Source organism: Suricata suricatta, chromosome 4 (assembly GCF_006229205.1).
Source record: "Suricata suricatta isolate VVHF042 chromosome 4, meerkat_22Aug2017_6uvM2_HiC, whole genome shotgun sequence".
NCBI classification, from domain to species: Eukaryota; Metazoa; Chordata; class Mammalia; order Carnivora; family Herpestidae; genus Suricata; species Suricata suricatta.
The window spans coordinates 29,572,098-29,595,153 of NC_043703.1; the positions used below are offsets into that span (position 1 = coordinate 29,572,098).

At 42.4% G+C, this 23,056-nt stretch overlaps 1 long non-coding RNA gene across 5 annotated transcripts in view; it reads left to right on the forward strand.

Annotated features, from left to right (window-relative positions):
• Positions 1–23,056, forward strand: part of LOC115289413 — a 30,719-nt gene that overhangs the window by 2,255 nt on the left and 5,408 nt on the right. Inside the window, exons 3-5 of one of the 5 annotated variants that reach the window (XR_003907613.1) lie at positions 6,880–7,063; positions 7,136–7,256; positions 8,659–8,699. The exons of 1 other annotated variant lie outside the window; for it this stretch is intronic. This is a non-coding gene — a long non-coding RNA (uncharacterized LOC115289413). Of the gene's footprint in view, positions 1–6,879; positions 7,064–7,135; positions 8,430–8,658; positions 8,700–11,182; positions 12,265–23,056 lie in introns of those variants that run through there. 3 more of the 5 variants (XR_003907615.1, XR_003907612.1, XR_003907614.1) reach the window with 3 other exon arrangements.

Here is a 23,056-nt window from a genome sequence, read left to right on the forward strand (position 1 = left end):
ATAATTTTTTGGTATAAATGTGTACTAGATACTATAGTGGACATACCTATATCAAAATTTTATTTGTTGTTCATTCACATTATACCAATTTAACTGGATGTCCTACATTATTAATTTGCTAAATATGGCAACCCCAGGCATAGCTTTTACTTAGGCTGAGGTCCTCTGGGGAGTCAAGCTTTATTTGGGGTCTCAGTTGTAACTCCTCAACTTGACTGGGGTCTCCTTCCATGAAGACTTTAAAATCTCAACCCTGAGTTTGTGAGGCTGGTATCAAACTGGAAACTACAATCAACCACATGATTGCTACACTCTTGGCTCTCTGGCTTCCTGTTGTAGCTTTCAGTTTTATTCTCATTCTTTGCCCTTGGAGTGTCCTTACTTTCTTCCAAGCTGAAGCATGTCTTTAAGAGAATGTTTGTTACATTTAGTTCAGGATTTTCAGGTGTTTTAAAGTGAAAGGGTTTCAGGTTATCTGAGCTATCCCATTACAGAACATGGAAACGCTGATATCAGCTCAGTAAAAGTCAACTTAGGTCTCTGAAACTATAGTGGTGTTGGTGTCGGGAAAAGTTAGTATGCAGCTCTTGAGACTTCCTGAGCTGTTTGAAAGGGGAAATATTATGCGTGGTGAAGTATATTTGACCTAAATATAACCAAATCAACAGTATAGCGAGATACTTTGAAATCAAGCTATTATAAGACAAGCAAGTTTAAAATGTACCTGAGGCTAAATATACATGGGAAGGAATAATTAAACATCACCTAACTAATGTGAGAAAATGTAATTTGTAAATCTAGATGAATTAATTTCCTAGAGTAGCATTATAGATGGTATTACTGATCACCAAATTCCTTTATTGTAGGAACCCTCCCTGGGAGGGTGACACGTACCCTTCTTGGCCATGTGATTGGAGTTTGGCTTGTCAAGGGGAAGTGCTGGCAAGTGATTTGTGGCTTCTCATATCTCTTTTCTTTTTGTCATGAAATCTTCCACTGGATATAAAGCAGAGAACACCCATAGCTGATAGCTATGGGTATGTAGAGGAAGCAAGAAAAAAACCCCACTTTGTTCTTAGGGGTTTTCAGGCTCTATATTCAAGCCGCACAATTTGGTCTATCTTGACCGATACAGGTATGAAAGACCCTCAGGCATGATGCCAGGGACTGAAGATACCTCAGTGAGCAGATTAAATGGAGTCTTTCCCCTCATGCCACTGGGGTTCTGATATTGGATACAGGGATTAGTCAAACAGAAAAAATTAACATAAAAATAAAACTGAGATAAAAGTTTTGAAGGAAACCAATTTTTGGTAAAATTAAAATGCATTTCTTTAAAATGATACCCCACCTATATCTAGAAAAGCCAGAGGCTGTTTACAAAATCAAACACAACGCACAATTTAGACCAGAGATACATTAATACAGCAGAGGAATCAATGTTACAGGGCCCTTGAGGTAAATCAATTACTGCTGTAGGGCACAATAATTTTTACTTTTCTGGAGCTGAGGCAGAAAAGGAAATAGTTGAGTCATACAATTCACATTGCTTGATGGGAAGATGCAGACCAGCTCTTTGAGGAACTGAAGTTTTTCTTGCCCTGAATCAAGAAGTAGTTTATCAACTTTTTCCATGAGGGACAGTTCATAACTTAATGGGCAATGACTCTAATTTTGGAAAAGTCACAGGGATGTTGTTTAAGTGGATATTTCTTGTATATTCTTGTATATACCATCTATAAAAACTGGAGAGAAGAAAAAGCTTGATTAAGGGAAGCCATTTCTGCAGGGAGCTTAGGTAATATGAACCAAATTGGTTACTTGTGCTGTCTAACGCACTGGTGGCTGTGGGGTGCTCCAGAAGAGGGAAGAGAGAGTGGGGCATTACATGACCCTCAGTGCCCTAAAGATCAGAGGCCTCACAGGATCCTTTGGAAAGGGCTGATTTTATCTATCTATTTATTTATTTATTTATTTTCTATTCAGTTAGTTAACATATAGCGTAATGCTGGTTTAGGAGTTGAGTTTAGTGATTCATCACTTACATATAACACCCAGTGCTCATCCCAACAAGTGTCCTCCTTAATGCCCATCCCCCAGTTAGCCCATCCCCCCACCCAATACCACACCAGCCACCCTCAGTTTGGTCTCTGTATTTAGGAGTCTTGTAGTTTGCTTCCCTCTCTGTTTTTATCTAGTTTTCCCTTCCCTTTCACCTCTGTTCATCTATTTTGTTTCTTTAATTACACATATGAGTGACAGCATATGCTCTTTGTCTTTCTCTGACTTTGTTTAGCACGATACATCCCATCATGTTGCAAATGGTAAGATTTCATTCTTTTTGATCACAGAGTAACATTCCACTGTATACATATACTACATCTTCTTTATCCTTTTGGAAAGGGCTGGTTTTAAGTTGGTTTGTAGTTGGGTTTTTCAGCTTGGACCTTAACTTATATTCTGTGTTGTTGGCAGAAAAACCTGTCTATTTATGTTAGAGGCTGGAAGGAGGAAGAATTACCAACATGTTGAAACTGAAGAGCCTGATTTCTATCTTTTGCCGTATGTCAGTCACAGGGAGTCCTGTGGGAAGGGTCAATATTTTCCTCAAAAAAGAGCATTAAATTTCCTCAGGTAATTTAATAGGTTAGTTAAAAGATCAGAATTTAGCATCACAAAGCATATGAAAGATTATTTGGGTCTGAAAAATTTAAGGCGTTTGGTTTCTAATGCACTGCTTTAGCCAAACAGGAACCTGCCAGGCCATACCTGGCTCATTAAATGGAGGGATTGTAAACACGCGGGTCTTGGTTGGTGCTGGTTCTGGGAGAAAAGGCCTGCCACGGTCAAGGTCATGTCACTTACTTCCTGGAATGCTGACAAGACCATAGACATGAGCACAAGACTGTGTGAATTTAGCAGGACGTTCATCAGAGCCTCCTATTATTTCTGTAGCTGGCACACATCTCTACCCATAAACATAAGTTTAAGAAGTGCATCTTTTGTAGAACTTCTGTAACTGAATATAGTTAATGTCTTTTCTTGTTGAATCTCTAATCTGTTGACTGGCAGAAGTTAAATCTCAGCTGGCCCCAGGATCTCCCTCTCCCTCACCATCCTCATGTTGGGGGGAGGAGGAGGTACTTATGTGTCTTAGTGCATTGGCTCAGGGAACACCAGGTACCCAGTATCGGGGCCAGGTTGTCATTGTCCATCTAAGCTGGCTTTGGGAGAGATAGCCTTGATCCTTCTGGGCTCAGGTCTCTGGTCCACCTAAGCCTAGGGATCTGCTGTACAACATTTGTTAACAAAACAGTACTGTGTACTTAAGTTAACAGAGTAGATCTCATGTTAAGTATTCTTACTACACACACACACACGCACACACACACACGGATACAAGGAAATTTAAGAGGTGATGGACACTTTTATTACTTCGATTGTGGTAATGGTTTCATGTGTGTAAGCATATGTCCAAACTCACCAAATTCTATATGTAAAATATGTGTAGGTTTTTGCGTATCAACCTGTCTTGAGTGTGCTAGGAAGATGCACACACGAGTTGAGTCTTTCCACAGTGTCAGTCATAAAGCAAAGTGAATCACAGAAGGCAGGTTCAGGATTCCAAACGCAATGACATTTCACCATGTGATCCTACTTGGCTCCTTACACAGCGCACAGGGCAGGACGTAAGATGAACCACACAACAAACAAGGTGACAGAAGCGTGTGGGAAGTTAAGGAACCAAACTCGAGGCCAGTCTGTGGGCACGCAGTCGACTTGAAGCCTCAGTCTGTGCGGGGTCAGCTCTTAGCACGTGCTGCTTGTTATGTCCAAGCAGTGAAGGATCTCAGTTCTGTTGGTAAATCAATTGGCCAGAGTCTTTGGCGGCAGGTGCCTTTTTTAAGTGGTCAGACACAGAGAGGTCACGTCTGAAGAGTCCGACAATTTGCTGCAAAAACCCTCCTCTTTTTAAGAGGATTTAATCCCTTGGGGTCCTGCAGACCTCCGCTTTTGCATGTCATTACTTCTGGGGTGTCGGCTGATGCTCATCGCAGCGAGATTATGTAGCTACAGTACCTTTAAATGCTTATGTCTTTGCTTGACAGGGGCCTCTGCTTGACATGAAAGACTCCATTTTACTCTGCAACTATACCTCAATAAAGCGGTTTATTATTATTTTTAAAAAATTTTCATCTTTTTAAATGTTTATTTCTGAGAGAGAAAGAGACAGAGTATGAGTGGGAGAGGAGCAGAGAGAGAGGAGACAAAGAATCTGAAGTAGGCTCCAGTCTCTGAGCTGTCAGCACAGAGCCTGATGTGGGGGGTTTGAACTCGTGAACTGCGAGATCATGACCTGAGCCAAAGTCAGACACTTAAACGACTGAGCTACCCAGGCTCCCCAGTAAAGCTGTTATTTGGAAAAGAACCTCCTATGTGGCAGGTCATACATAGCCTAAATGCTTTTTAAAATCAACTTACTTCACCTTTGGAATAACCCAATGAGATGGGTCCCCATCAGTATGCCCATTTTACAGATGAAGGAACTGAGACAGAGTAAAAGAGAATGCTCCATTTTACCCAACTAGTAAGTGCTGGAGCAGTCTGACTTGAGAACCTCCACCCTTAGTCCCAGCACTGGGCTCCCTCCTCATGTTTCCCTTCTTTGGGTCCCTTACCCCATGCTCTCCTGTTCATGGCTCCTCTTCCCCAGCCAGTCCGTTTCTCCTGGTGCTTCCTGGAGGTCCGCCTAGGCTTTCTTCTTCCCATGCTCATGCTCTCACAAGGGCTCTTTCTAGGTCTCACAGTCCCTGACTAGCGGCAGGGGCAGACTGTTTCCAGACCTGTCTCCTGGGTCCATTCTGCTCTCGCAAGCTTCAGCTCTCTGAGCACTCTGCCTGGATGTCCCCAGGCACCGATGGCTTTGTATGAAAATCACCATCTTTCCCCCAACTTGTCTTCTCCTGTGTCCTCCCTGTCTCAGTTGGCGCCCATTCCTGCTGGGAAGCCAGAGCTATCTCCTCTCATCCTCTGGTCTATCTGATTGCCTGGCTTGGGGAATTTCATTTTCCCCTGAACTGTTGCTCTGGTTGAGGCCCCTACCATTTCTTCCTTTGACCACAGAAGAGGCCTCCTAAGTGGACTCTCTGCTTCCAGCCTCATTCTCTTAACTGCAGTCTCCTTTAAACTGCAAGAGTGTTCTCTCTAAAACACAAATCTCTGTTACTTGTTTGTATAAATTCCTCAAGGGCTTCCCATCATTTATAGACATGTTTCTTAAAAATATGGTTCTTTGGCAAATGCACAACAGCTACCTGAGCATTTGTTATAATGGAAGATTTCTGGCTCTTGCCCAGACCTACTAACTAAATCAGCACTTCTGAGGGTGTGTACTCTTATGTTGCTACCAGGGTGATTCTCAAATGCCGTCTGGATGAGATATAAGCATCCTAAAGGGAGGAGAATGTTCAGATCTCTACTTCTCTTATCTTACCTGCCTTATCTCTTGTCAATCTCTGAGGTCCCCCAAACACCCACCTGCTTGTAGGTTCTCCCCAAACCCAGCATGCCTAACTCACGGGCCTTTCCACTGTCGCGGCTGCACAGAGTGCCCTTGCCTTCTTGGGGTGGTTGATGGCTCCTGGCATGGTCACCAGGGCATCCCCTCAGGCATCGCCATCTTGTCCCCTCCCCAGGCTTCCCTAACACTCCCCTGGCACATCCCCGTGCACCCTTAGTGCACCATCCTAGAGTCACGTTCCTCTCCCCCTCTGGCTGGCCAGCTCCGTGAGAGCAGACCCCATGCACCACACATCCTTCCATTTCCAGAGCAGGACTCAGTGTCTGATCCATAGCAGCTGAGCAATAAATATTTGTGGAAGAAATACATGAGCAAATATAAAGCGTTACTGCTGTACAACAGTATGCATCGATAGAGAGCTGAGGTCACACTGAAGTGGGGGTTGCAGATTCTGCTTGGAGACCTCAAGTAGGTGTCCCAAGGGAGGTGACATTTCATGAGGGCCATATGGAAAAGGATGGGTAGAAGTTTTCCTGGGAGAGCGGAGGGGGAAGGGCATTGCTGGCGGCAGGAACCTCAGGGGAGAGGTGGGTGACTGGAGAGGAGGGCAGGGAGGACTTGGGAGGCAGCTTGCAGCAAGACAAAGGGGCCCTGTCACCCAGCCTGCTTAAGGAAGGCTCCACACGGCCAGGGGCCCCCAACCAAGAAACCCTGGGGAGACAGTGCCACCTGCTGTGGCAAATCGGCTTCCCTGCTCCTTGCATGGGAGGAAGCCAGCAAGTCACTCATTTTCTAGTTAACACAATGGGAGTTTTTAAGCTGAAATCTCTCAAAGAATTAGAAAATCCACGCGTGTGACGTATGGAACACATTCAACAAATAATGAATGTTATTCTGACTCGTGACATTTTCTTGCCATCAAGTGTTTATAAAAAGGTCCGGTCTTTAATTATTTGATGGAATGTGCCTCACTTGCTTGCATAATTTTCTTGTTGTCCTTCTTGATGTTTTCATTCTAACGTGATGTAAGTATCTGTGACTTCATTGCTGCTGCTCCTTTTAATAATTTCCATTCACCCTTTAGATTTTTATTTCCATACAATAGCAACATACCAAGAATTATGCCACAATTATTGGTAAAGTTAACCGGAAGCCAGCTCTTGCAACCTTTCTTGTGTGATCAGGAATGCCCACAGTGAGAACTGTGACAATGTGTGTAGCATCTGATCCAGTTCTGTGCCTAGTGGGTGCTCAGCGAGCTGTACTGAGTAGAAGGAGGGCAATGCTTTCAGTTGGTTGGATCCTGCGATCCACAGTGCTCTTTCGATTAAAGGCTACTTCTTCCTCCACAATTTCAGAGTTAAATCCTTAAGACTCTTCTGGAGGGAAGAACAGGCAACTGTGCAGCTTATTTCACTGTCCGAGTCTTTCCACAGAATCAAAAGCCATGGTGGCTCAGAGGAACTCCAGGCAAAGGCACCGGCTCCTCTATGCTCAGACCCCCAACCTTGCGGGGGGTCCCCGTCACCTCCCCTTACAGAGGTAAGGAGGTGGGAGTGGGTGCCGTAAACATGCTTCCATGGACTTTTTATTTTATTTTATAACTCTTTGCAGGGAATTGCAGAAAAAAGACCAGATTCTCCCTCATTGGGTGTACGCCCAAATCTTTCGGTCTCACATCGACATTGCACTCCATCACTTTATTCCTGCATCGCTCCTGCTTTTCCACACGGAGGTGGGTCACATGGTTAAATCAAATTCAGGGAGACCCACAACAGCAGTTCAGGAGCATCCCACACTTTGGGGAAGTGTTGTCATGGGAACAGATGAGGCCAGGCCGGTGTGATGTGGAGCAGGGCTCCTCATACGTTAGGGAGCATTAGACTCACTTAAAGAGCTTGTTAAAACGCAGATGATGGGCCCTGTCTCCAGACTTTCAGTAGTGATGAGGTTTGGAGGTTCATGGGGTTTGGAGCTGACAGCCAAGAAAGAATTCTTGAAGATGTCTTTGGTGCAAAAAGGTGATTTTACTAAATCACAGGGACAGGACCCTGGGCAGGAAAGGCTGCACCGGGGTTGTGAAGAGTGGCTTATTTTATACTATGAAGTTGGGGAGTTAAGTCAGAAGGGAGGCCTCCAGAGGGACTTTGATACGCCGAAGAGGACTCCTAAGTTGCTTGAGGCCTTGCTGTTGTCAAGATGATGTTGCTCTCCCTCTAGTAAGGCATTAACATTAGGGCAGTAGGGGGTTCCTAGAGAAATGCTGTGCTCTGTATTTGCCTCAAGTATTTGTCAACGGGCTGCAGGTTATGAGGAAATGTAATTCTACCCGCCATTTCCTTCTTGCCTTGTTCCCCACATCACTATGGAGGGGGGATGTTGGGGCTCCAGGGGACTGAGTCTACAGGTTACTGGAGATCAGGCTGTTGATCAGATTGCCTTTTTCTTATAATTTACTGATATTTATAAACTGATGGAGACTCAGTTTAACCATTTATTTTCTGTCCTTTCCTTTGTCCTGGGCAGCCAGGGGGACTGGAGGAATATCCCGCCTGGGTGGGGGAGGGGGTGCCCTCAGCCTGCCCCATGCTCCCTCATCAAGTAGGACTCTGACAGGGACTGCTAATTTGCATTTAGGATTGTAAGATTAGCAAATTAGAAAAAAACCCTAAGATGTCTAATTAAATTTGAATTTCAGATAAACAACATTTTTAAAAGGATAAGTATGTTTCAAAATTACATGGGACATACTCACCCTAAATATTTTTTAACATAAAATTTATTCGTTGCTGAAATTCCAGTTGAACTGGGTATCTTTAATTCTATCTGGCAACATAATTTGCATTTCTTTAAAAAAATTTTAATGTAAATTTTTGAGAGAGAGAGCAAGCAGGGAAGGGACACAGAGAGAGGGAGGCACAGAATCTGAAGCAGGCTCCAGGCTCTGAGCTGTCAGCACAGAGTCCAACAAGGAGCTCGAACTCAGGAGTTGTGAGATCGTGACCTGAGCTGAAGTCAGATGCTTAACTGACTGAGACACCCAGGTGCCCCTCTTTTTTTTTTTTTTAATGTTTATTTTTGTGAGAAAGAGAACATGTGTGCACAGCATCCCAACCAGGCTCTGTCTGCGCTTATAGGAGAGACCCTGAAGCAAGGCTCAATCCCATGAACCTTGAGATCATGACCTGAGTTGAAATCAAGAGTCCCATGGTTAACTGACTGAAACACCCAGGCACCGCCATAATATGCATTTCTAACAAGGGACACTGGGGATGAAGATGTTCCTGGTCTGGAGACCACAGTTGGAGCCACAGGTATAGACTAGGATGCAGGCAGAGCCCTAGGGAACACCAAGATTTAACAAGCAAAAAAAAAAAAAAAAAAATCTGAGCAGGAATGTAAGCAAGGCAGCAGAATTAGGAGTGTATTTTTGAAACCCAAAGGAGAATAAAAGCTTTAAATACATGGAGTGATCAACAGGGTCACGTGTCAGAGAGAGTTTGGGGGATGCTGTGGACTGAAAAAAAGAAATCACGTTTGGCAACAAGGAAGCCAGGGATCTTCATGAAAGCATTTTCAGAGCGCTGGTGGAGCAGAAGCCAGCTTGTGGTGGCAAACCGTGGGGGCATCACGATGGAGATGACTGCGTGCCTGTGATTATTTGGAGGGCCTCGTTTGTGAGGCAAAATAAAGGGGGGTGCGGGGGCGCGTGAAGGTATTTTTATTAAGGGGGATGGCTACTGGGGCCCCTGGGTGGCTCATTCGGTTCAGCGTCCCACTGTGGCTCAGGTCATGATTTCACGATTCCTAAGTTCGAGCCCAATGTTGGACTCTCTGCTGTCAGTGTGGAGCCTGCTTAGGATGCTCTTCTCCTTGCTCCTGTGCCCTCTTTCTCTTTCTTAAAAATAAATAGACATTAAAAAAATTTTTTTTTTAAAAGGGAGATGGTGACTATATTTTAAGGCCATAGATAAAGTCGGTAGAAGGAACACCTAAAATTACAGACTCTAGAGAATAGCAAATAGGGCACAGGTCTAGAGATCTCCAGCTGCGGAAGCAGAAAGAAGACGCAAGTAGGCAGAAAGAGGGGGAGGCAGAAAGCGGGGGGGAAGCCGGGGGGTGGGGGGGCGGCTGGCCGACAGGCTGCAGACTCAGCATGTCTGCCGGGGGCAGTGAGTCCTGTCAGTTTTACAACAAGGGCCTTGAAGGAGAAGGAACATCTGCTTGGAGAAATCTCTGCTGACACCGTGGTTACCATCGCAAAGCATCTGTGTGTGTGTGTGTGTGTGTGTGTGTGTGTGTGTGTGTGTGTGTGTGTGTGTGTGTGTGTAGGGGTGTTGAGGAGTATATTGAAAAATTCCTTGTGCTTAAAAGAATTACTTTTGCAGTAATTTATTTGTTGAGCTCCCCTTTTATTTTCATGATGTCATTTTCACAATTTCCACAGATCGATTTTTCTTCCTTGGGGCTTTTTTTTCTCTTGTGGAATAAGCCATTTTAATTCGCATTTTGGGGCTTCAGGTTCTGACTTAGTTTGTACCTCATGCATTTCTTCCCCGGACTATATACGTCACTGGCTGTGCTTTATCTGTGAGCGTCCGCACCAGCCTCTGATGCCTTTCATGCCTGCCTCCCCGCTTACTTCTGTGTTAACTAAGTAATAGAAAAAATAGGCATTATACATTCAGTAACCCAATGCCCACCCTTAAAGCATTGCTTTACTCTATTGTGTTAAGATGATCTCAGATTCAGTTTGTTTAAAAGGTCAGAGTTTCTCAGACTGCCTCTGGCCCACAGTGCTGGTTGTCAGGGACGTCAGGGAGCAGGGGGAAGTCTTCTGAGCCAGACAGAACCATCTTGAGAAATCCCAGAAGGAATGGGGGGGCTCTGCGGCAGAGCCACCAAACTTTTTCTCCTGTACTTTGACTGGCTTGCTTTTTCTCTTCTGGGCTCAACATGGACTACATATCTCTTGGCCCAGAGAACGTGGATGTGGGTCTGTGACAAAAAGAACCAGGACCCAGCAAAGGGGAGGAGGTGCCCCTGGGAGGCTTCTAAGCACTGTAGGAACACCGTTTCCCACCCCCCACACCGCTGTGGGGAAATGTTAGGTTTGCAGCGAACATACATACCTTATCCTCAAGGTTGCAAATGTTAACTCCAGAATACACCCTCTTTATTCTTTTTCCATTTGCGTTTGACTTAACTATATTTAACACATTGGAGATTTGATGCTTAATTTTAAAATTGAATATATTATCATTTAATAACATTTATTCAGGGTATATTATTTCTATTACACTATTAATAAGTATTATGTAACACATGACATTAATGCAGTATTATTTAGTAAATAATTAACCCTGAGAATAACATTGACTAAAAGTTATTTAATAAATAACATTCAATTTCTATGACTATGAATTTAAAATACAGAAATGACTTTATTTTGAAATGCATGATGCATGATCCCTGTTTTCTTGCACAACGAAGTGAACAAGCACTGCACTTGAGAACATGCACACATTAACGCTGTGCTCGCCATGGCCAGGGTCCTGGATCTTTCTCTGCTGTGAATGTGTGAGGGGGGCGGGGCTCCCTGGGGCCTCCCACGCTCCGCTCTGCGAGCTGGAGCAGTTTCTGTTTGTGTTCCCTCCCCAGCGTCACTGATGAGGCATTTGGGGAAACCAAGTGTCAGAATGACACAAAATCATAAACCAGTACTACTACCTGCGTCTCTCTGCCCGCTTCTGGAAACATCCCAGTGGAGCTGACTCTGTCATGGGTGGAGCTGCACAGACCCTGGAGTAGAAAGAAGCTACGAGTTGTCTGGACAGAAAGATCTGATGATAACTGGATGTCCTTTGGTATCGAGGGAGGTTCCATAATGCACTGAATGAACGTTTCCTTATCAGATTTTTGAGACAGTGTGTTTTCAACTATCTCTTGAGACTGTTACAGGACACAGTCCCAGCTAGTGTTAATTCTGAGTAAAGAATTTCCAGGATGGGGTTTTTGTGCCCCCGCCCCTCGCACCTGGGTAGCGCAGCCTGCTCTTTCGAAAGAAGCTGAGAGTTCTTTGTTCCTATGTCTGAACGGGACAGATGGAACACTTAAACATTCATAAAAGGTTGAGCCTAAATGCCTCCAAACTGACATTGAGCACAGGAAAAAGTCAAATTCTTTAAACCTAACAATCATTTCTGTCCACTAAGATAACTGAAAGATTATTTCTCACTTTTCAGAAATTTTTTCAATTCCTGTTCCTAATTCTCCCAGTTTATCACTGAGTGAACAATGGCTTGATGTTGACCCCTACCCCATAAAGCTCACCTGTGTGCAGGGGGTGGTTCCCTCATGGCCAGATTTTTCAGGCCAGAACCCTGGCCTGGTGTTGATACATGGGGGGGGGGGCACCCAAGAGCAGAGAGCAGGGGAAGGAAGGTTCTTTCTCTTTCTGTCTCAGAAGCCCAGGAAGTAGAGGTCTCTCCATCACAAAACAGAGTTCAGCAAAACATGTCCTGTAGTTACTTATTATATTCATTTTATAGAAAGACAAATCAAGGACACTGAGCTCCATAAGTATGTCAAAAGTAGAGAAATAGAAAAAAAACCCCAATTATATCTGTATAATTGTCTGTCATAGTAATGGATAGCCTTATAGTAGCTAATAAAGTTAATAAAAGTTAAAAAAATTTTTTTAAATGTTTATTTAGAGAGAGAGACAGAGACAGAAACAGAGAGAGGGGGGGGGGAGAATGTGAGTGGGGGAAGGGCAGAGAGGGAATCTCAGGCAGGCTCCACACTGTCAGGGCAGAGCCCACCAAGGGGCTTGATTTCAGGAACTGTGAGATCATGACCTGAGCCAAAATCAAAAGTCGGACACTCAGCTGACTGAGCCACCCAGGAATCCAAAAGTTAAAATGTAATGAGACTAAAACATCTGCAAGATTTAGGCACTTATTAAATTGACCACTGTTGTGATGTCTCAGTTTCTGGATTTGTTCTTTAGGTGACACTTGGCTGACAGTCGGTGGAGAACGTGACTCTTGATCTCAGGGTTGTGAGTTTGAGCTTGACCTTGGGCATAAAGACTACTTAAATTTTTTAAAAAAATATTAAATCATCATCATGAAGTAAAGTATTTCATGTGTATGAGTTAAAATTTGCAGTCACAAAACACACACACACACACCACAGTTTGCGCTCTCTTTTGCTTTTTAAAAAAGTTTTTTTTAATGTTTAGTTTTGAGAGAGAGCATGAGTAGGGGAGGGGCAGAGAGGGAGGGAGACACAGAATCCAAAGCAGGCTCCAGGCTCTGAGCCTTCAGCACAGACCCTGACAGGGCAGAACTCACAAGCCTCCAGATAATGACCTGAGCTGAGTCCGAGTCTTCAGGCGCTCAATGAACTGAGCCACTCAGGCCCCCTCTTTTTTGTTGTTTTAAATGTAAACACAACATAACAACTCTAAGTACACAAAATGAAAGAACTGAAGCAATTCTGATGAGGGAGGATGAAGTACAAGCTGGCACCCCCCACCCCCTCCAGGTAGGATGAGTGTGATATTCCTCGGGCACTTCTGGCTGCCCAAGGACAAAGGGAAGGACAGAAAACAAATGGCCAACTAAGAGATCAGTCATGCAGGACATGAGTCTCTATCAGTTAACAAATATCTTAGTGAATTACAAGAAAAGGCAATCTGATCAATAGCCTAATCTCCAGTAACCTGTAGACTTAGTTCCTGGAGCTCCTAATATTACCCTCCTCTCCATAGTGATGTGGGGACCACAGGCAAGAAGGAAATGGCAGGTAAAACTACATTTCGTCACAACGTGAGCCCATTGGCAAATACTCAAGACAAATACAGAGTACAACATTTCTCCAGGAACCTCCTACTATCCTAACGTTAATTCTTTACTAGAGGAAGAAACAACCTCAGCTTGAGGACAGCAAGGCCTCAGATAATTTAGGAGTCTTCTTTAGCTATCAAAGTCTCCCCGGAGGCTTCCCTTTTGACTTGACCTCCCCCAACTTCATAGTGTATAAGAGCCACTCTTCACAACCCCAGTGCAGCCCTTCCTGACCACAGGTCCTGTCCCTGTGATTTAATAAAATCACCTGTTTGTACCCAAGATGTCTTCAGGAATTCTTTCTTGGTTGTTGGCTCTGGAGCCCCCACCGTCACCCCAAAACCTCATCAGTACCATTTCTGTTTCTTTCCTGTACTGTCATTGTTTATTTGGAATCTGCTGTTTCAGTGCAGGGATATGTCTTCCCAATGGGGCTGGAGGCGCAAATGTGCTGGGGTGGGGGAGGGGGAAACGTGGAAGATTCTAGACCATTATAAACATACTCTTGAAATAGGTGGTTTCTCCTGTGCTGGAAGGTGAATGGGGAGTTCTTTGAATTAACTTCCAAGTAGAATACCATGTTATTAGAGGATGAGTAATAAAACTGTGCTAATTTGAAACGTCCACATATATTATTAAGCCTCTAACAGAATCACACCAATTGTTTAGAAATTAGACCATCCACAAGTGCTTTTTGGGAAGGAAGGCGTATTCTATTCCTGAATTGTTTAGAATTGCTGGTGAATGGTGATAATAAAAAGCAGACCGACTTTAAATTTGTTTTATTGATTCTTCATAACTCCTTTACAGATGACGTGTCTCCTTATTGCCAGTGGCCGAGGCTAAAAAGATTTCAGGGAACATGTCGGACTCCCGCAAAGCCAGCTCATGGGCAGCTGAGCCAGTGGGAGGAATGCTGTTTCTTGGTCGACTTCTTTCCTCCTTCCTGTAGGGTGTTAGATGGATACCATGGGTAGAGCTCTGCCACCTTCTTGGACCATGAGGGGGACCTGAGGACGGAAGCTAGATATAGACGAGAGCAGAAGAATTGAGGACCCAGGTCCCTGATCGTGTGGACAACCCCAAGGTGGCCCGCGATGAGTCACGCCCTTGTAGAATCCCCTCTCATCGGGTTGTTTCATCTAATCAATCGAATATGGTAAAGGAGAGGAGGTATCGCTCCATGGTTATGCTTCGGTAGATAGCAGCGGTGAAGGAATGCTGTAGAGGAAATTAAGGTCCCTAATCAGTTGACTTTGAGCTCGCCAAAAGGGAGATTGTTCCGGATAGGGTTTCCCTAATCAGGTTTGCCTTTAAAAGAGGTCCTGTGCCTTCCCTGAATTCAGACACTCCCAAGCACCAGAGACTTTTTTTTCTCTGTTGCTGTCCTTGAAACAGTTATGTGCCAGGAATTTTACAGCCACAAAGAAGTTAATGCTGAGGGAGCTTGGAACTGGATTTTCCTCCTAGTCTTCCAATGAGGATGTAGCCCAGCCTGCAACTTGATTTCAGCCTTGTGAGACCAGCCAGCAAAGCCGTAGCAGATTCTTTGCTCACAGTAACTGAGAGATAATAAAAATGTGTTGTCTGAAGCTGTTAAGTTTGTGCCGATTTGTTATGCAGCATAGAACACAAGTACGCTGATGTCTGTGTTGTTGCTGTAAAACCCCGGGAAGGCCTGCCTCCAGACTTCTTTTACATGAGCAAGAATTACATTTCTCACTTCTTTAAACCTTTATAATTTTAGATTTTCATATATAGGCAGCTGATCCTTAACTGATTCATGGAGTAATGAGGAAGGATTTACAGAAGATGAATCATTTGTGGCTGATCTTAAAAATGGCTGATCTCAGAATTTCAGAAGGTGGAAAGTGGGGTGTCTGGCGACAGAAAGTAATTTTCATGGGGCAGAGTTTATAAGGGTAAATAGTAGGTGTTTTGAAGAAATAAAGAATAATTGTTTCACTAGATTATGTGAGATGAGACTGGGAAGGTAGAGTAGGCAAATCATAAAGTCAGACGAACTTGGAGATTATTTTTCAAGCAATGGAGATGTTCTGACCAGCATGGTGGCATGCACGGGCTAAGCCTTATTTTAGAAATGCATTATGAGTCAGTTCTCTTTAGGTTGCAGAAGCATATCTTACGGCAGATTTTGTCTCAAAGAGATTTATGGAAGAGAAACTGGGGAAGAGAAACAGGAACTTAAAACAGAAGCCGGGGAACCTCAGCAACCAGAACAGGAGACTCCTGCCTTAAGGGCTGTTTGTCCTCTGTTATTTGACGTCCTTCTCTGTTGTTCATTCTTGTGCTGGAGCCCAGCCCCTTACAGCTGGCCACCTAAGGCGAAAGAAGGGACTTCCCTTCCGGCTTTAAGATATCTTGGCTGGAAGCCACATTTAGTAGAGACAATCTTGGAACTATCCCAAAGGCCAAGGGGAGGGATATGATGATTGGCCTGTGTGTGTGTGTGTGTGTGTGTGTGTGTGTGTGTGTGTGTGTGTGAGAGAGAGAGAGAGACAGAGAGAGAGAGAGAGAGACAGAGAGAGAGACAGAGAGAGAGACAGAGAGAGAGACAGAGAGATTCCTGCTATTAGGAAAAGTATCCTGGGCCTCTTGGGTGGCACAGTGGGTTAAGTGTCTGATAGTTTGTGAGTTCAAGCCCCACGTCGGGCTCTGTGCTGACAGCTCAGAGCCTGGAGACTGCTTCAGATTCTGTGTCTCCTCTCTCTGCCCCTCCCCTGCTCATGCTCTGTCTCTCTCTCTCTCTCTGAAAAATAAATAAAAACATTAAAAAAAGAAAAAAAAGAAAAAGTAGCCTGGGGAATCAAAACAAAATGGCTATATATACACAATTTGAATTTCATGATTCTGCCTTTTCCTATCAGCTCTCAAGGACAAATGACATACTCATATGATTACACTGATGGAATAAAATTTCAGTTGAATTTACATTTAATTTAGGAATCAGTGTTTACACAAATGATTATTCATAGTTTTACCAATAATTTCTCCCTACCTTTGTCAATGTCAACCAAATGACAAGCTATATAATTAAAATTAGTTTCCATTATAGAAGTTTTTAAATGCTCAATTATTAATTTATTGTGTATCCAAAGGGTATAAAATACAACCTATCGCTGAAGAAAAGAAAATTTCAGAATAGCTATTTAAATGTACTTTCAAATAATTAGTTCTTCAAATAATCCCCATGAAATACTTACTTCTTGCTTAAGAAGGCAATACTCTTGCTCACATGTACTAGTAGACTTAGATGGATAATTGTTAAATAAAATCTCAGGGCACACAGGAAAGACACTATTTTAACCTGCACCTTATACCATTCTTACTTTAGGTGCCTGTGAAATGTTGAGGGTCTTTGTCTAAGTTCGTGGTATGTTGATCATCTCTATATTTTATCTGGAGATACTTAAGCATGTAATGTTGACTCAGATCAGTAATTGACCTGATAAACAGCCATCTAAGGAATCGAAGATGCCAACATTTAAAATAGCTGAAACGCAAAATGGATTTTTAGGGACATCTGGGTGGCTATGTCAGTTGAGTCTGGCTCTTTCAGCTCAGGTCATGATCTGGCTGTTCCTGAAAGCCTGCTTGGGGTTCTCTTTCTCTTTCTCTCTCTGTGCCTTTATACAACGTGTGCTCTCTCTGTCTGTGTTTCTCTCTTTCTCAAAACAAGTAAATAAACTTAACAAAAAGGCATTTAAAAAAATGAGGCTGAATTTTCTGGAACACTTCCAGCTTCTTGGTGGGTGCAGCTGATACTTTTCACCACTGGGTGGTGCTCTTCCTCCACCACATGCGTGTGTGTCTGCAGCTTAAAGCAAGCTGGATCCAAAGCCTTCATCTCCTGACTACTGTTTAAACACAAGCTAAACCTTCACCTTGCATGTTTATTCATCACTGTAACAATGCAATATTTTGAAAGTGGTTGGCTAAGCATTCAACACTGTGTAGAAAGTGAAACTTCTACTCGCTTTCTGTGGTATCACCCCACACCACCTTTTAGAAAACTAAAGACTATCCGGATGTTGCTATTAATTTATATTAATGGAAAGAAGCTACAGACTTACACTTTCATTTAAAAGACAGTTGACATGCCTGTGATTTCTCCCCGAAAATGTGACATATTACTTGAGAGACAATAAAACACAAAATTTTAAGTTATTGGTTATATACTACAACTCACTCAAAGGTATTATTATTATTACACATATGCTGTGTATCCATGAAGGAGGAATATGTATGGAATCTGTGTGTAGTCTCGTGGGAAATGTCTTGGGAGAGATGACAAGCAGCTGATAGAGATTCCTGTTTGTTTAGCTTTCCTGGAAGGATTTTTCCTACCCAGTGTCTGTGGATTAACACATAGCAAACGTTTTTGAAGATAAAGAGGACATAAAGCACCTTCATATTTGTGTCCACTGGGCCTTTTGGAGAAACAGTTTTACCAACGCATCTGATTTAAAATTTAGCAATTCTAAATATTAAAATTTAAAAATGTTTGCTTCCCAGTGGATAAAAAAATATGAGGCAGAAAACAATTAAGGCTAAATAAATTATAGTCTTAAAAAGTAAAATAAGCCAGTTGGGCAAATTAGACACTTGGAACATATTTATTCACTTCTTCCCCCCGGTTCACCCATCCAGTTTAGTTGTTCATTCTCTGACTCATCCATTCACTGAGCAAACTTTTATTGAGCAAGCTTAGGTATTTCAGGTACAGAAATGAAATGGGATGACCTCTGTGGTGTGAAGGCTTAAAGTTTAGAGTGAAGTGGGGCTGGCGAGGAAGAGGAGGAGAGTCCGATTTGTGAACAGAATCGGCAGAGTGATGGCTCATGAGATCATCTCTCATTTGAGCATGATGGCGGATATGAAGATAAGGACCTTTCGGTGACTCTAACATGCCTTGAGACTAAGCAGATAAAAATGTCCCCTGTCTGGATAGGTGTGTCCTCGAACCTGTTAGTGGCTTGCTGTCCATTGCCCGGTAGTCCTCCGGGTAGGGTCTTGTTTGGCCACTGCGGTGGAGGTGGCCGCATGACTGGGTTTTGGCCAAAGAGATGGATGTGACAATGTTGGTGGGACATCTGGGGCAGGTGCTTTCTGCCTTCCTCTGGGTCACCAGCACAAGTCACCATCGGGGGTGGTGATGTTACTCCTCATCATTGTAACTGGGTCATGGAAATATAATCAACACTGGTTTCTGTTTGACTCATCTCTCTTCTCATCTGTCTTTCAGTCTAGTTTGCCTGTTAAGGAACTATTTGGTTATAGGAGTAAGTGCCTGCTTTTTGTTCTAATTTTGGAGGTAGGATATTAGTGTTTAGTCAGCCAGAAATAGGAGCAACATGTTGAGCAAATCCAGCAGTTCAACCCCTTTCACCCAAGCGAGAATATAAGTCACTCATAAAGGTTACTTCTGAAGGTCGAAAGAGAATTTAAGTGAAAGGAATATTGATTAATCCAGGGGAAGCCGGAAAGACTGTTTCTACGGTTGGCTCGAAGCTGCAGGATCCAGACGTGGGGCAGTAAAGGCGAGAGGCAGGGAATGATCTTCCCTTTATTCCCTCTTGGTTAGAAAACCTATGACGTGCTCTCTTGGCCCCTGAACTCCTCCTTTGAGGAGAAAAGAATATCGAGGCATAACCCCAGGTCTTTACGTGCTATTTTGAGAAAGTTCCACTCACGTCCTCGCTTCCCTCCTTGAGGGGCTCAAATTTGTTTCATCATTTCATCACTCGTGCCTACACCTTCAACACCCTCCCTGGCTAAACCCAACACTTAGCTTCACCTGAGTAGCTGGAAATGGCTGGGGGACCAACCAACCAACCAACCAACCAACCAACCAACCAACCAACATATGCCTTTTAATGTTCTTGTAGGCGGTGTGTTGTTATTACCTTACCCTGCTGACAGAACGAAAAGAGAGCGTTCCCTCACGCTTCTCTGGACGGAACATCCAGAGAACATTTACATGCCAACGCATGTGTTGAGCTTTCCTAAAGTCCTCTGACAAAGCACTCAGAATAACATCTGGTGGGTTGCAGCTGCTAACTAGGGAAAAAATTATTCTTAAATTTAAAAAAAAGGGCTACTTTGAAACTTATAACATCAGATAAGTGATTATACGAATGTTTTAAAGATATTTAGTTTCAGCAGTTTGGAAATACATACATTATTCTGTGTATGCAATTGTTTCTTCTTAGTAAGGGCTTTCTAGGTAGTAGAAAGGAAAAGTTTAATGGAATCCATGTTATTTTCTTAATCAGTTGAATTAATTCATTAATTCAATCAATATTTCTTGCCTGAACACTGTGAATGTGATAAACATAGAGTTGTTTATTTATTGTAAAATTCATTTACTGTTTGCGTTCTCTGTTGAGGCTGGACCGTTGCCTGCCTTCTGCACAGCTGTGTCTCCATTGTACCTTACACATGATAGGCACTCAGTGACCGGAGACCGCTATTTGCGCTGCCCCAAACAACACGAATCCTTGGGGCAGTTTGGGATGGGTTGTTATAATGTCTAGTTAGAGGTCTAGAAGAGTTAGAAGGATGATGGAGAGTCTATCAGGAAAATGAACTGGATAGTTCAAATATGTATAAAATTCATGAAACAACTCTCCCACTATCCTTGGGATGTATTAAAGCACCTTGTCCTGTGTTAAGTTGGGTAGTGTAAATCTCAGCTTCCCGATTGTGATTAGGTCATATATTGGGAAATTCCCAAGATAAATGAAAGCTGCTGCTTTCTATCTTCAGTATCTCTATATTTCTATGGGTGAGATATTTGCAAATGGTGATAAATGCAGGGTGAATCACCCTTATAGGGCGTGGCTCAAGGGTAAATAATCAAAGGTCTGATGAAAGTTTGCTTCAATTCTTTTTAAAAAAAAATCAGTAGACTCCACTTTGTAGAGCAGCTTTAGGTTTACAGAAAAACCGAATAGAAAGTACAGGAAGTTCCCATATATAGTAAAACCTTGGATTGCAAGTAATTTGTTATGCGAGTGTTCAGCAAGACAAGCAAACATTTCTAATACATTTTAACTTGATAAACAAGCAAAGACATGCAATAGGAGTAGTACGTGACACCGGACATCACATGATTGCAACTGAGCCAGTGGTTCTCTCTCTCTCTCTCTCTCTCTCTCTCTCACTGCTGGATTATGGGTGACCGTCTCCCACGCTTGGATGCTCCATCTCTGGCTGCGGCGTTTGGCAGAAATTAGTGCTTCTTCAACATTGGAAGGTGCCCACAGCTGACACTAGTGTACTTTTTGTCAAAGCACCTGTGGGCAGTCCTTTGCTTTTCCATACAAGAGTAAGCTTCAGAACGCTTTGCTTCATTCCGGGTCAGGCTGCCTGTAGATATAGAGTTACACTAAATTATTGCCAGTTACACTAAATAGAGTAGATGACAAGAGTTTATTAATACTGGACTGTAGTCAATATCTGTGCAAGCATATAGAATGGCGTCCATGCAGAAAAAGAGTCCACTGAGCCAACAGATAGCAGTGATTCCATTAGTGACAGTGAAAGTGGTCCTACGAAGTACCCTCCTCTGTCTTGTCTTCCTCACTCCAGCCACGAAGGTTGTCAAAGGTAAGTTTAGGTTAACTTGTTTGTTTTTCTTTATGTTTTGTATTTTCTTTATTATTTTGTATTATGTTACAAAATTTTAATCCTTCTTATATGAATATTATGGGGTGGTGGAACCAATAATCTGAGTTTCCATTATTTCTCATGGGGAAATTCGTTTGCTTTACAAGTGCTTTGGATTACAGGCATGTTTCTGGAACGAATTATGCTTGCAAACCAAGCTTTCACTATACCCCCTACCTGCAGTTTCTTCTGTGTCTCCCATTAGTGTGGTGCATTTGTTAATTGATGAAGCAATCCGGATACATTATTTTAAACTGAAGTCCATATTTTACATTAGGATTTAGTCTGCATTATACAATTTTATAGATTTTGCCAAATGCATAATGACTGCGTCAATTTTTATCCAGCAGAAAGGCTTAATAATATAAGATTTTAGTAGAATGAACAGGTGAAAAACGAATATAATTAGAAAATCAATTTGTGCAATAAAATGATTTAAATTATGTGGATCGGTGCTGTATTATTTAATAGAGTTTTACTTCCTCTGTAATGTACTTATAAAAGTAGATTTATTAGTAAATGTTCACTTCTTATACTTGTATGGTTGGATTTATTTAAGTAAATGAACGAAAATGATTATATAAAACACTTTGGAAATTTTTGATAATAATAAGGGTACTGGCCTCACATTTAGTCAAAGGTTTAACACCAAGAAGAAAATTATGCAATTTTTTTTCCAAATCTGGTAACACTGAATATTCAGATGCTTAAGGCATCATTGGTCTACTGTTTGCTACGTATCTTGGAACACGGGGAATGTATGACATATTTGCTATTGATTACGATGGTAAATTCTCGAATATTAGAGGTGTGACATCAAGTTTCAATTCCTGAAAATGGGAGAGATTAGAAAAATAAACTGTTCATTTTTGCATGAGATGTCAATGAGGCAAATTGTTCTCTGAAATGATAGAATCTTAGAAATAGGAAGTGGATCATCTAATGCAACTTCTTAACACAAATTATAAATCCCTTTTATGTCACTTGTCTTCGATGGGTCTGCAGCTTAGATCGATAGCAGGAACAGGCACCTGACTCTTGAAGTGGCTTTAGTTGTTGCAAAGGTATTCGTAGGCTAAATCTGCACTTTTCCTTCTTAACGTCTACCTTTAGGTGTTTGTTTTGCTGTTTGCTGGTGGAAAGAATACAGCTGCCAGGGTGCCTCAAACAGTACTCCCTTCTAGGCTATTCTATTATATTCTAGGCTAAACTAAAAAAACTCTAAACATTGTATTTTTGAATTCCTCAAAATCTTGCTCACACTTCTTGATATAGACTTTGCCAGTTGAAATAACCCTTTTTCTTTCTTTATTGTTATTATTATTTGTGATAACACTTAACATAAGACCTGTTCTCTTAGCAAAATTTGAGTACACAATATGGGATCGGTAACTATGGGCACTGTGCTGTCCTGTAGATCTCTAGGACTTACCATCTTGTGTAACTGAACTACTGTGCCTTTGACTACTACCTCTCTGTTTCTTCCTACTCCTGGCCCCTAGCAACCATGATTCTGCTCCTTGTTGCTATGAGTTTGACTGTCTTAGATTCCTTGTGTAAGTGACATCATGTAGGATTTATCCTTTTATGTTTAGCTTACTTCAGTTAGCATGCCTCATCCATGTCCCAAATGACATGATTTCCTTCTTTTCTTACGGCTGAATAGTATTCCATTTTATTATTTTTCTTTATTGTCCATTGATGGCTATTTAGACAATATAGCAAAAATAGACAGGTAGGACTCCATCAAACTAAAAAAGACTTCTGCACAGAAAAGGAAACAATCGCAAAATGAAAAGGCAACCTATGGAATGGGTGAAAATATTTGCAAATCATATGTCTGATAAGGGGTTAATATCCAAAACACATGAGAAACCTGTATACCCTAATAGCAAAAAACCAAATAAACTGACTAAAAAATGGGCAAATGAATTGAATAGACATTTTTCCAAAATGTCTGGATATCTATCCAGGTGGCCAACAGGTATAT